The sequence below is a fragment of the Trifolium pratense genome, linkage group LG3 (assembly GCF_020283565.1).
Source record: "Trifolium pratense cultivar HEN17-A07 linkage group LG3, ARS_RC_1.1, whole genome shotgun sequence".
NCBI lineage: Eukaryota > Viridiplantae > Streptophyta > Magnoliopsida > Fabales > Fabaceae > Trifolium > Trifolium pratense.
This window is the reverse complement of record NC_060061.1, coordinates 19,051,352-19,061,853: the sequence shown is the minus strand read 5'-3', so window position 1 is coordinate 19,061,853 and position 10,502 is coordinate 19,051,352.

Sequence of the window (10,502 nt, the reverse complement as noted above, 5' to 3'; positions counted from 1 at the left end):
CTCTGATGGGTTACAAAATCATTAAGCATGAGCGCGGCGTGGAATGCTAAGAAACTGCATATGTTATTCATGATGTGTTGCTTTGTTTTCTTTTCCATATATATATGATATGTCCCATGCTAGACCCTACATTGTCATGCCACTTTTCGTATCAATTTTTTATAATCATGTTATTTATGCGAAAGAAAAATGATTAATAGTGCGAAGGAAAACCATGCGAAAATTCACGAATCACATTTCATATAATCACATGTTGTAGTTCCAAGTAAAATTGATCTCTATTGAATTCAACACACACCGACAACTACTTTCATGGTCTAAATATGTTCACATGATGACTACTCCATCGGAATTGAAAAGTGAACCCACCATGGCAGACACTTTCAACAGAAAAGTGAACCCACCATCACCGTCGGACGCACCTCTTCGACTCTAATTTTGTGGTTCTGCTTCAATATCACGGCGGGGCTGAAATTCTCTAATGGCGGAACGATCTCGACGAAGTTTGTGGTGAGCTGTGGAGTACACATTTGTTGTTGTTTCCTGCTGCTTGCAGAGAGGAGCAATTGTTAAGAACAAGGTCTACAACATGATAAAGCTTTTTTGCATGATGAGAGAATAGTGACGGTGGTTGCAATTAATGAGTTGCCGATGAGTTAACCAGTTGTAATTAACTTCCTCTGGTTTAGTTGAGATTATAGTAATTTATTGATTGAAAAAAATCAAAACGCTAAGCAACAGTTTAACGTTGGGGACATATTCGTGAAATTTCACATGGTATTTATTCGCACCATTTAGCAACGCTCTTATGCGAAATACATACCAACTTAGTCTATGATTAATTTTTGTCCAAGAATCTAACATTTCATGCCATATTATAAGTAATTTGATTAAAAATCTTCAAAATATGGCAAAATGTAGATCGTACTAGCTAGCTACTGCAATTGAATGAAGAAACTATATAAACATGGACTCCTTTCCGGTTGGATATGCTTTTCTTCATATACCATCATGTTGGCTGTACGTAACTCATTATTATCTCATTGACTTTGGCTTTGCCTAGTACTACTATCAAGCTACCCGAATGGAAACAAGCGGCAAAATTAAGTAATATTTCCTCTGCTATATTACAACTGATATATATTTAAATAGCGCACCAGTTGCACTTGTTAATCATACCAAAAATAGAAATAAAACATAAAGTTAATGTTGATAAAAATAATTTTTTACACTTTCAATACATTGAATGCACGAGTTTCAAGAAAAAATTTCCTTATTTATGTGTTTAACTAGTGCACCGGGTACACTATTTAACATTTTATTAGAGATTAAATTTAATTTATTTTCAATATACAAATATCAATGACTAATAGTAATTTGAGTTTCACATTTTATTAGAGATTAAAATTGACTTGTCAAAAATTGTGATCAACTAAATAGAATCTTCACTATTAAAGATATATATATCAAATAGAAAATATCATGTTAGAATATGTGGTGAATTCCATGTCCTCCACTTTTATAGTTAATATGTCAATTCAGTATTAGTGAATATATTATTAGCAAAGTGTCAACTAGCTATATTACAAAACACAATGCATGCAGCTTGTCCAATTAACTGGAACTAAGTCCTTTTATCGGATTAATTAATTTTAACTCTATTTCCATTGATATATATATCCCCCAAAAAACGAAACTTACCTATTCCCGTAAGGCCGTAACTTTCCTTATTGATCATTTTCAAATAAGGGAATCCTAAGTTCAACAACAAGTGTATATTACCTTTGCAACAAAAAAACAACATCAAGTACTACGGGCAGTAGGACCTATTTGTGAAATTCCACTTCCTTATAGCCAAAGCATGCTTACATTTGATGTGCTAGTACTGTTTTGTTTGAGATGTGTATGTATATTTTAGTTACTTTTCTAAAAAATTAAGTTTAGTTTTCTATTTAACCATTAAAGTGATCATACGTTAATTGGTCAAATGATAATTAAGCTGGATTTTATAGGAATGATCACGATTCGATTCCCCACAATTGTGATTGGAATGACTTGAATCACTTGATATCAGAACCGACTCCCGAATCAGATTGGACGGTGATACTAGTGGTGATGAAGAACAAAAAATAAAATAAAAAGAGGATCATAATTATAGAAAGAAATAGTATATATGGATGGACAAATGTGCAAACACCACAATTGATAATTTTAATTAATAGTAGTGATTTGTCGTTTAGCTTGGAAAGTGAAAATTTAGTTGATTTGTCGTTATAATACGACACAATAATTTTTCAAGAGAGAGATAAATGGGTGTATCTAATTTGGTTTTATCTAATTTAGACATACAAAAAAGGTTTAAATTAGATATATGCATTTTTTTTTAAATATAATTTGGTTTTGGCTCTGTTTGGTAACACAAATAAGCTAGCTTATAGCTTATTATATGAGCTTATAAGCTTGTTTCAAAAAATTAGAGGCGTTTGGTAACAAGTTTTTTGTACTAGCTTATAGCTTTTTTTCAGATGCTATTTCAAGTAGCATTTGAGCTTATAGCTTATAGCTTTTTACACTTTATTCCATTTTTACCCTTTAATTTAATAACTACCCACTCTAAAAAATAAACTACCCACTATCAATTATGTAATTTTATATTTAATAACCACTTTAAAAGCTAATTTTACCAAACACTTTAATTTCAATAAGCTAGCTTTTCAGCTATCAGCTATAAGCTAGATTTTCAGCTATCAGCTAGCTTATAGCTTATTTTTACCAAACAGACCCTTTATCTCCTTTCCCCTTTTATGATATTTACAAATTCTATTGTTTTATTAAAAACGATGGAGAGTCGACATTTATATCTTTTTTAAGACAAATAATCATTTTGATTTTTGATATATATGAATGTGTGATGAAACTGTTGTATATACTCCATCCCTTTTTTATTTTTAGAAAATTTTATTTTTTTCAAATTACTTGTCTTTTTAATAATTTATGTTATATTTTGTCTATTATACCCTCCTTATTTTAAATCTTTTTATTGTATTTTTTTACTAATCTTCTTTGTATAATTTTAAAAAAAATATTGATACATAATATATTAAATTTATTGGAAAGAGAAAGTGTGTGCAAAAAAAAATATTGGTGAATTGAAATAAGAGTATAATAGAAAAATAAGGTGTAAAAATACACTTTCTTAATTTCTTATTTTTTTTCTAAAAAGTCAAGTAATTTGAAACAGATGGAGTATAATTTTTAAATATATGCCAACAAATATATTTAGTGTCAAATTTAATTTGTTAGTATTTTATGTATTAAATTAACCAACAAAGTTCCTTACCAAAAATACAAGCAATAGTTTATAAATAATCTCACTTTTTTTTTTGGTACAAAATCTCACATTAAAATACAAGAATAACACGTAGAAGTAGAATTATTTGGTCAAATAAACACACGTGGAAGTAAGCAACACTTTATAAATAATAGCCACCAAATATCTCGTCTCGTGTATAGTTTTTTTTTGACGCAGTCTCGTGTATAGTTAGCTAAAACATGATTGGTAAAATATCATATTTCCACACATATTCATTCATCATTTTAACTATTATCAACTGATTGTGGTATGATATAGTCCCTCCGATTGTTAATTATAAATAAAATTTACTTTCTAAATACTAATTTATTTGATCATTATTATAAAGCCGATTACATTAGCTATTCCAAATTTCTCAATGGTTAATAAATTCACCGGTACTAGTATAAAATGTGATATATTTCAAATGGACACAATCTCAAATAAACTACATTTAGACACAACTTAATATTAATTAATTTTTTTATCTTTTAATTTTTTAAAGTTAGTTATGTGTACTTAAATATATTTTATTTACATTGTGTTTGTTTAGGTAGATTTACTAAAAAGAGAAATAAGAAAGAGAGAGATAGAAAAGAAATTAGCTATTTTAATGGTTTGAATTAGGAGAGAAATAAGAAAAGAGAGAAATATAATGATTAATAACTGCCAAAAATAAATTTCTCCATATTAGGAGAGATTTGTGTGACAAGAAGTGAAATAAACAATTTTACAACAATACCCTCATTCAACTAATTTATTTTCTTGTAGAAAAGGGTAAATTTGTTATTTTCTCATTTTTATTAATTTCTCTCTTCTCACTTTTCTATTCATCCAAACCATATAAAATTTCTATCTAATTTCTCTTCTATCTCTCTTCTCTCTTATTTCTCTCTTCACTATTTCTCTCTTCCCTATCTCTTTGACATCCAAACATAGTGTTAGTGTTGTGTTTATGCAAGTATTCATCATACTGATTGTCTACCGTACTGTTTTCACACAGTTTCACGAGGTAGACAATCTCGACCATTTAAATATATCAAACAATTCTAATTAATCTAATTTTATATATTGATTTTTTACAATTTTAATTACAACCGTTTAGTTTTAATCGGACGGTCAGCAGTAGTTACTTACTAGGCGTTAAATCCATTCCCTCATAATACGGCTAGAAGTAGCATGCACGTTATGGTTATCCGGTAAAATACACAGCCACGTATACACATATGCATCAAAGTTCACAGAATTTGAGAAGAGGAAAAAGCTATAACTTAAAATTAAGCAAAGATAGTATCATTCCCTTATATAGATTGAAAGTGACAACATTTTTTCTTTGCATAGGATTCTTCGCCTCAAAAGTGGATGTTTCAAACCTTCTCTCTCTCTCTCTCCTCTCCAATTCTAACTTCTTACCTTCCCCCATCATCACTCCACCACCTATAGTACTAGAATCCCATGAAATTTCTATCCTCTCCGTTCTTTCTTGGATTCTCATCAACCACTTCATTTTAATTATAACTACTACTTCTTCATCTTATATAACCAACATACTTATTATTAATCTATTCATTCATCATATGGAACTTCATGATCAAGACTTCCAACCTAAGCAAAATCAAGTGCAACAAAATGATCAAGAGAAACAACAGACCAATGTTCCTTTCGATTATTTGAAGATCAACATTCCAACGTACGACGAAAAGAAAGATCAAGATGAAGATGATGATTCGTTAAACGATGGTTTCAAGACTCCAACAAAAATGGAACACAAAATTCAAGTGACCCTTCCACCACCTCCACCTAGAAAGGCAAAACAAGTACTTCGTTCATCTACAAAAAGAAAAGGTTGTTTTCATCGACCTCAAGTTATACTTGATCTATCTCAAGAGATTGAATCCTTGTTTTCCATGAATCCTTTAGATTTGGATCTTGGCACTAGTGGTAAGAATCATAAGAAGGTGAAACTTTTTTAACAAATTGATCATAATAATTAATCATGTATGTAGTGAGTGAGTGAGTGACCACAATTGCAAAGCAATATGCATGTGGAGTGGTTGAGTTGATCTAGCTAGCCATGACATATCTTTTTATTAATTGGATCATTAATAATTAATTAACTAGTAGTATATGTTAATGTTACGTACCTATCTAGTTTTCATGTGTTAGGTTTGTAGAAATTTCCTTTCATTTGGATGCTTGGATTTACATCCTTTAACTAACGCCTATAAATGATATATACTTTATATCTTATATATGTCTTTTTTTTTTTGTATGGAGATTGATATATATATGCTCATCTTGGTATGTCTTTGTTTGTGTAATTTTAATTATAACATTTTCATTATCCTAACTAATTTATTTGTTATATATATGAGGAAATAGATAATCAAGAAGTGATTGAGGTGGTTAATTATGAGTCAGGAGCTAAAAGATGAATCTTTTGAGATAATCTGAGTTACTTACTTAAATAATCATAGGTCTACCTTTACCTATCTCTCGGCCAAATTTCAAATTACTAGAACCGACTTCTTTTCTTATGAATTGAATTAGATGACTATAACAAAAAATATATAATGAAGATTGAAGATGTATATGTATCTCAAGATTGTTAAAATTGTTAACTAGATTCCACGAGAGTTTCGATGATCAACTTCGAGTTAGCTCAGTTGTAAACTCCAATTTTAGTAAACTTATAAATGAAATCGAGTTTACTCGACTAGACTCATAGTACGAACTCAATAAACTCGCAGAACTTTTTTACAAAGTTTTTTTATCTTTTTTATCGCTATTTTCACATTTGATTCAATTTCTTCCCTTAGTTATTTTGCTTCTTTTATTCATAATTTAATAGAAATTTTGAATTATTTATGCACTAATGGTTAGTATATAAGTAGGTATAATGATTTTTAATAAAATTGTAATATGAGATAGATTTTACGAGTTGAGTTTATGAATTGAATTTACATAAACAACACACATGTTTGCTTATATTAATCTTACTGCATTTTGTTGGTTTGAAGATCAAATGTACCGTTCCAATTTTATCGGATGTCTCCGAAGGGACCGGAAGATGAAAGGTAAAATCTATGGAAAACATGATTTTCAAATTTTCAATTAGAATTTAATTTATATGCACCGTCGGTGTAAAGTTATTTTGCACATGCATCCAATAATATACCGACACATCATGTATGGTAATTAAAAACACATGATGTGTCACATTCATTAAATGATGTGGCAACGTATTATTGGATGCATGTGTAAAAAAATGTTACACTGACGATGCACAGCAATTAAACTCTTTCAATTAATACCGAAACTAATGAATGATTTGGATGATATATGGTAGGGTTACCGGGACAGTTATATTCTTCTCATTGTTTCATTCCCTTTCTTTGTTGGATCCGATGGCATCATTGAATTGACTTTTTAAAAGAAACTAAAATCATTCGAAAATGGGAATAGATATCATTGACTTTCTCAAGAGAGACATATTCTGCTCTCATAATCTATTAAATCTTTGCTTTGTTTAATTAGTGCGCAAACTCATGCGGGGTATGGGACACACACCCTTCAATAACACCAAATAATAAAAGCAACATGTCACTAACTTCACTTCCCACAACTTTTATCTTGTTTGATGTTTATGTACAAATGGATTGTGTTTTGCACACAACCTCAATCATCTCTTCTTTTTCTTATTCGAGGGTTTTGTTTTGAGTTCTTACTTTGCTTGACTAAATTGGCTTATTTTTGTGAGTTTATGCAAAACAACTTATGTAAATAAATAAGTTTTTATATATTATTTTAAGTTTTTTAAGGTAATTTATGAAGAAAAAAAAACAGCTTATAAAGATACAATTTTTGTCGGTGAAAACTTATAAATTAACACAAAAGTTTATTTATTTACATAAATTATTTTTATAAGCTAAAAAGTAAGTCAAATTCAAACGGACCATAATTGTTATCGGAGTTTTGGTTGTCTTGAAATACTTATATTGTACAAACTCAACTGTATTGGATCACTACCCCCTAAAAATACACAATAATAATCGGTTGGTTCCATGTCAACATGAGATGTTCATATGCATGTCTTAACCAATGTTTTATATTATATATTGGATACAATATTGATTGATTTCGTCTTGTTTAACCTTGGAGACATCAATGTGAATTCAACAAAACAAAGTGGAACTAGTTGAGCTAAGGGTTAAGGGGTTGGAGGTTCAGAAAAAAAAAATTTGCCATTCAAAAAAATAATAAAGTGGAACAAATCAAAATAGCAATCACGATTAAACGGTCCAATCAAATAAATATTCAATCTAAAACGATCATACAATTATAACCAAAGATAAAGATAGTAAAAAAGTAACGCTGCATTTATGGGAGAGTGCGGCTCTACGATTTATATATAGTATCAATGAGTGTTTACAAGATATATAAAATGTTAAAAAAAAAAATTAGCCCCTAACATTTAAAATGAACATACCCTAATATGTTTTTTTTTAATGGCAAACATACCCTAATATCTACCTTTACCCTTTTCTCTTAAAGCTCAATGATTTTCACTCTACAATTCACGAGAGAAAGGTTGAATATCCCTTACCTATGATTCATACCTACTCAGAGTGTTTACATTGTGCTTAACAATCCTAGAATCTTATTACAAAGCTCTCAACATGAAAGTCATACTTGACTTGGTTAGGGTAGGCCATGTTCATCATATGTTGAGTTATAGTAATTTATAGTCTTTCAATCTCTCATAATTAATTAATTGTTAGAAATTAGTTCATTTTACAATCATTATAGTGCAATTTACTTGAGTTTAGCATAAAGAAGCTCATGGATTATTCAATTGCCCCTTAAAATTGTTGATTTTTACCTTCATCGTATGGCGAGGAATGAGATGTCATAATTATCATGTGATGCCTATGCACGCTAATATTTTATAAAAAAAAAAAAAAAAAACATGGCGAGGAATGGAGGTCGCAAGGCAAGAGCCGCCGAGATGAAATAATAAAATCAAGAATTAGAGCTTGGCAAGATAATAGACAACTTGGCAAATCTTAAAAGTTTAAAAATAAATTATCAACTGAGTTAAATTTACAAAGACAAAATCTTGAGATTTTAATACTAAAAGCTGATTAACTTACCACACCCTCCATTATTGGGCGCATAAAAGATTTATTTTAGGATCCAAATAGTGATGTTTATATATTTTATTCAATAAAATGTAATTGGAAAACAAAGTCCCCTCCATGCTCACAGCAAGACATACGGACTAGGCTCAGATATTATCATGGGCCTAATCACTGGGAATAGTATCGAACATCATATTTTGGGCTTAGATTTGGGCTCAAGTCAATAAATACCTAAAATATATATGTAAAATTACCATTTTTTGACACTTATTAATACACAAAAATTGTACAAAAGATTAACAAAATCACTAACTATTTTTAACCTAAAATAATAAAATACACACACAAAGATAGAAACTTACATAATTTATATAGAATTCGGTATAATATGTCATATACTTAAGTTCATTGCAATAATCCAAAAAAAATAAAATTGCATTGCATTGCATTAAAATGCATGTCCTCTTCTGAATTAAGCCCAATGTCATTATAAAAAAAAAAAACATCAAGGCCCAATGTACTTTTCAACGATTGTTATAAAAGAGCAATTTGCAAAGCATGTACATCCATTTCAAAAACATACAAATGATTGAATGACTTGTAGAACAAAATTCACATGATGAGTGGGAAATGTACATTCATATATAGTAGACATATAAATGCTATAAAATCATATATATAAATATAATGTATAAATGTGGCATATTCTCTCGAAAGTTTAACTCAGTTGATATGAACATCACATTATATCTATATAGGAGCTGACGTTCGAACCTCAGACACTCCACTTATTCATCTTAATGATAGAATATCTAACCACTAATTAAACTATTTGACCAAAAAAAAATACTATATTGAAATGACTTGTATTCTAGAGTGATATAATTGGATCTAAGTGTGATGTGGCTAGATAGAAAATTTTCACCGATTTAAATAAATTAGGATTAATTTAATCAAAAGCACAACTATTTAGGAGTTATTTGGTAAAAAAAAAAAAACTATTTTATATTATTCCGTCCGACCTTATTTATAAGATAAAATGCGTTGTTTCACATTTACTAAAATATCATTTACAATACATTAAATTTACGTTGAAATTATACAATCATTTTAAAAAGTAGAATAATTAATGAGGAGTATTTTTGGGACAATAACATTAAATGGAGTTGAATTTGATTACTTTTGCTTATTTAATGTCAAAAAAAATTGTTAACTTTTGCTTATAAATGAAACCGGAGGAAGTAATATAGATATAACTTGAAGATTCATTGACACTACTATTTATACCAGCAAAGAAAACAAAGAAAGAAAAAATACCAACAAAAGAAAACAAAGACACTAATTGTTGTGCTTCTCTATCTCATGTACAAGGGGTCCAAATAAATGCCAACATTTTCTCTTATACAAAGATAAGCTTTGGCACTCATTTTGTTTGTTTTCTTGTCGATTTGGTTCTCCAAAGTCTAAACTTTGGTGCAATAGAGATACCTACAAAGATACCTCAATATATTAATGATAATGAGTTGGAGTCACAGAGGCGATATGCAGTAACTAAGTACTTGAAAAAATGTTTTACCTCTAGTACAGGCATAGTGTAGTACTGTAGTGGCCTAGTGGGGGGTCTAATGACATAAATGTCTAACTAAAGGACTTGCTAATAGAGAGTCCAAGACATATTCCACCCACTACAAGTATGGAGCTAGGAATTCAATTTAGGGGATAAAATTTAATAGTATAATTTAATAAAGAAAAATAAATTTTAAAATGTATAACATATATATATATATACAATTTTTTTCAAAAATAATAATAATTAATAAACAGATAATTTCAAACAATTTGAAAGTTTCAATTTCATGTGTAGCTTGCAAGTCATAATCATAAATACAAGAAGAACACACAACATTGATAATTATATTTAATTAAGTTTGAGAAAAGTATAAACATAAGCTACTTCTTTAGATGATACAAAAAGAATAAGGTAGAATTGATGGGTAAATCATACAATA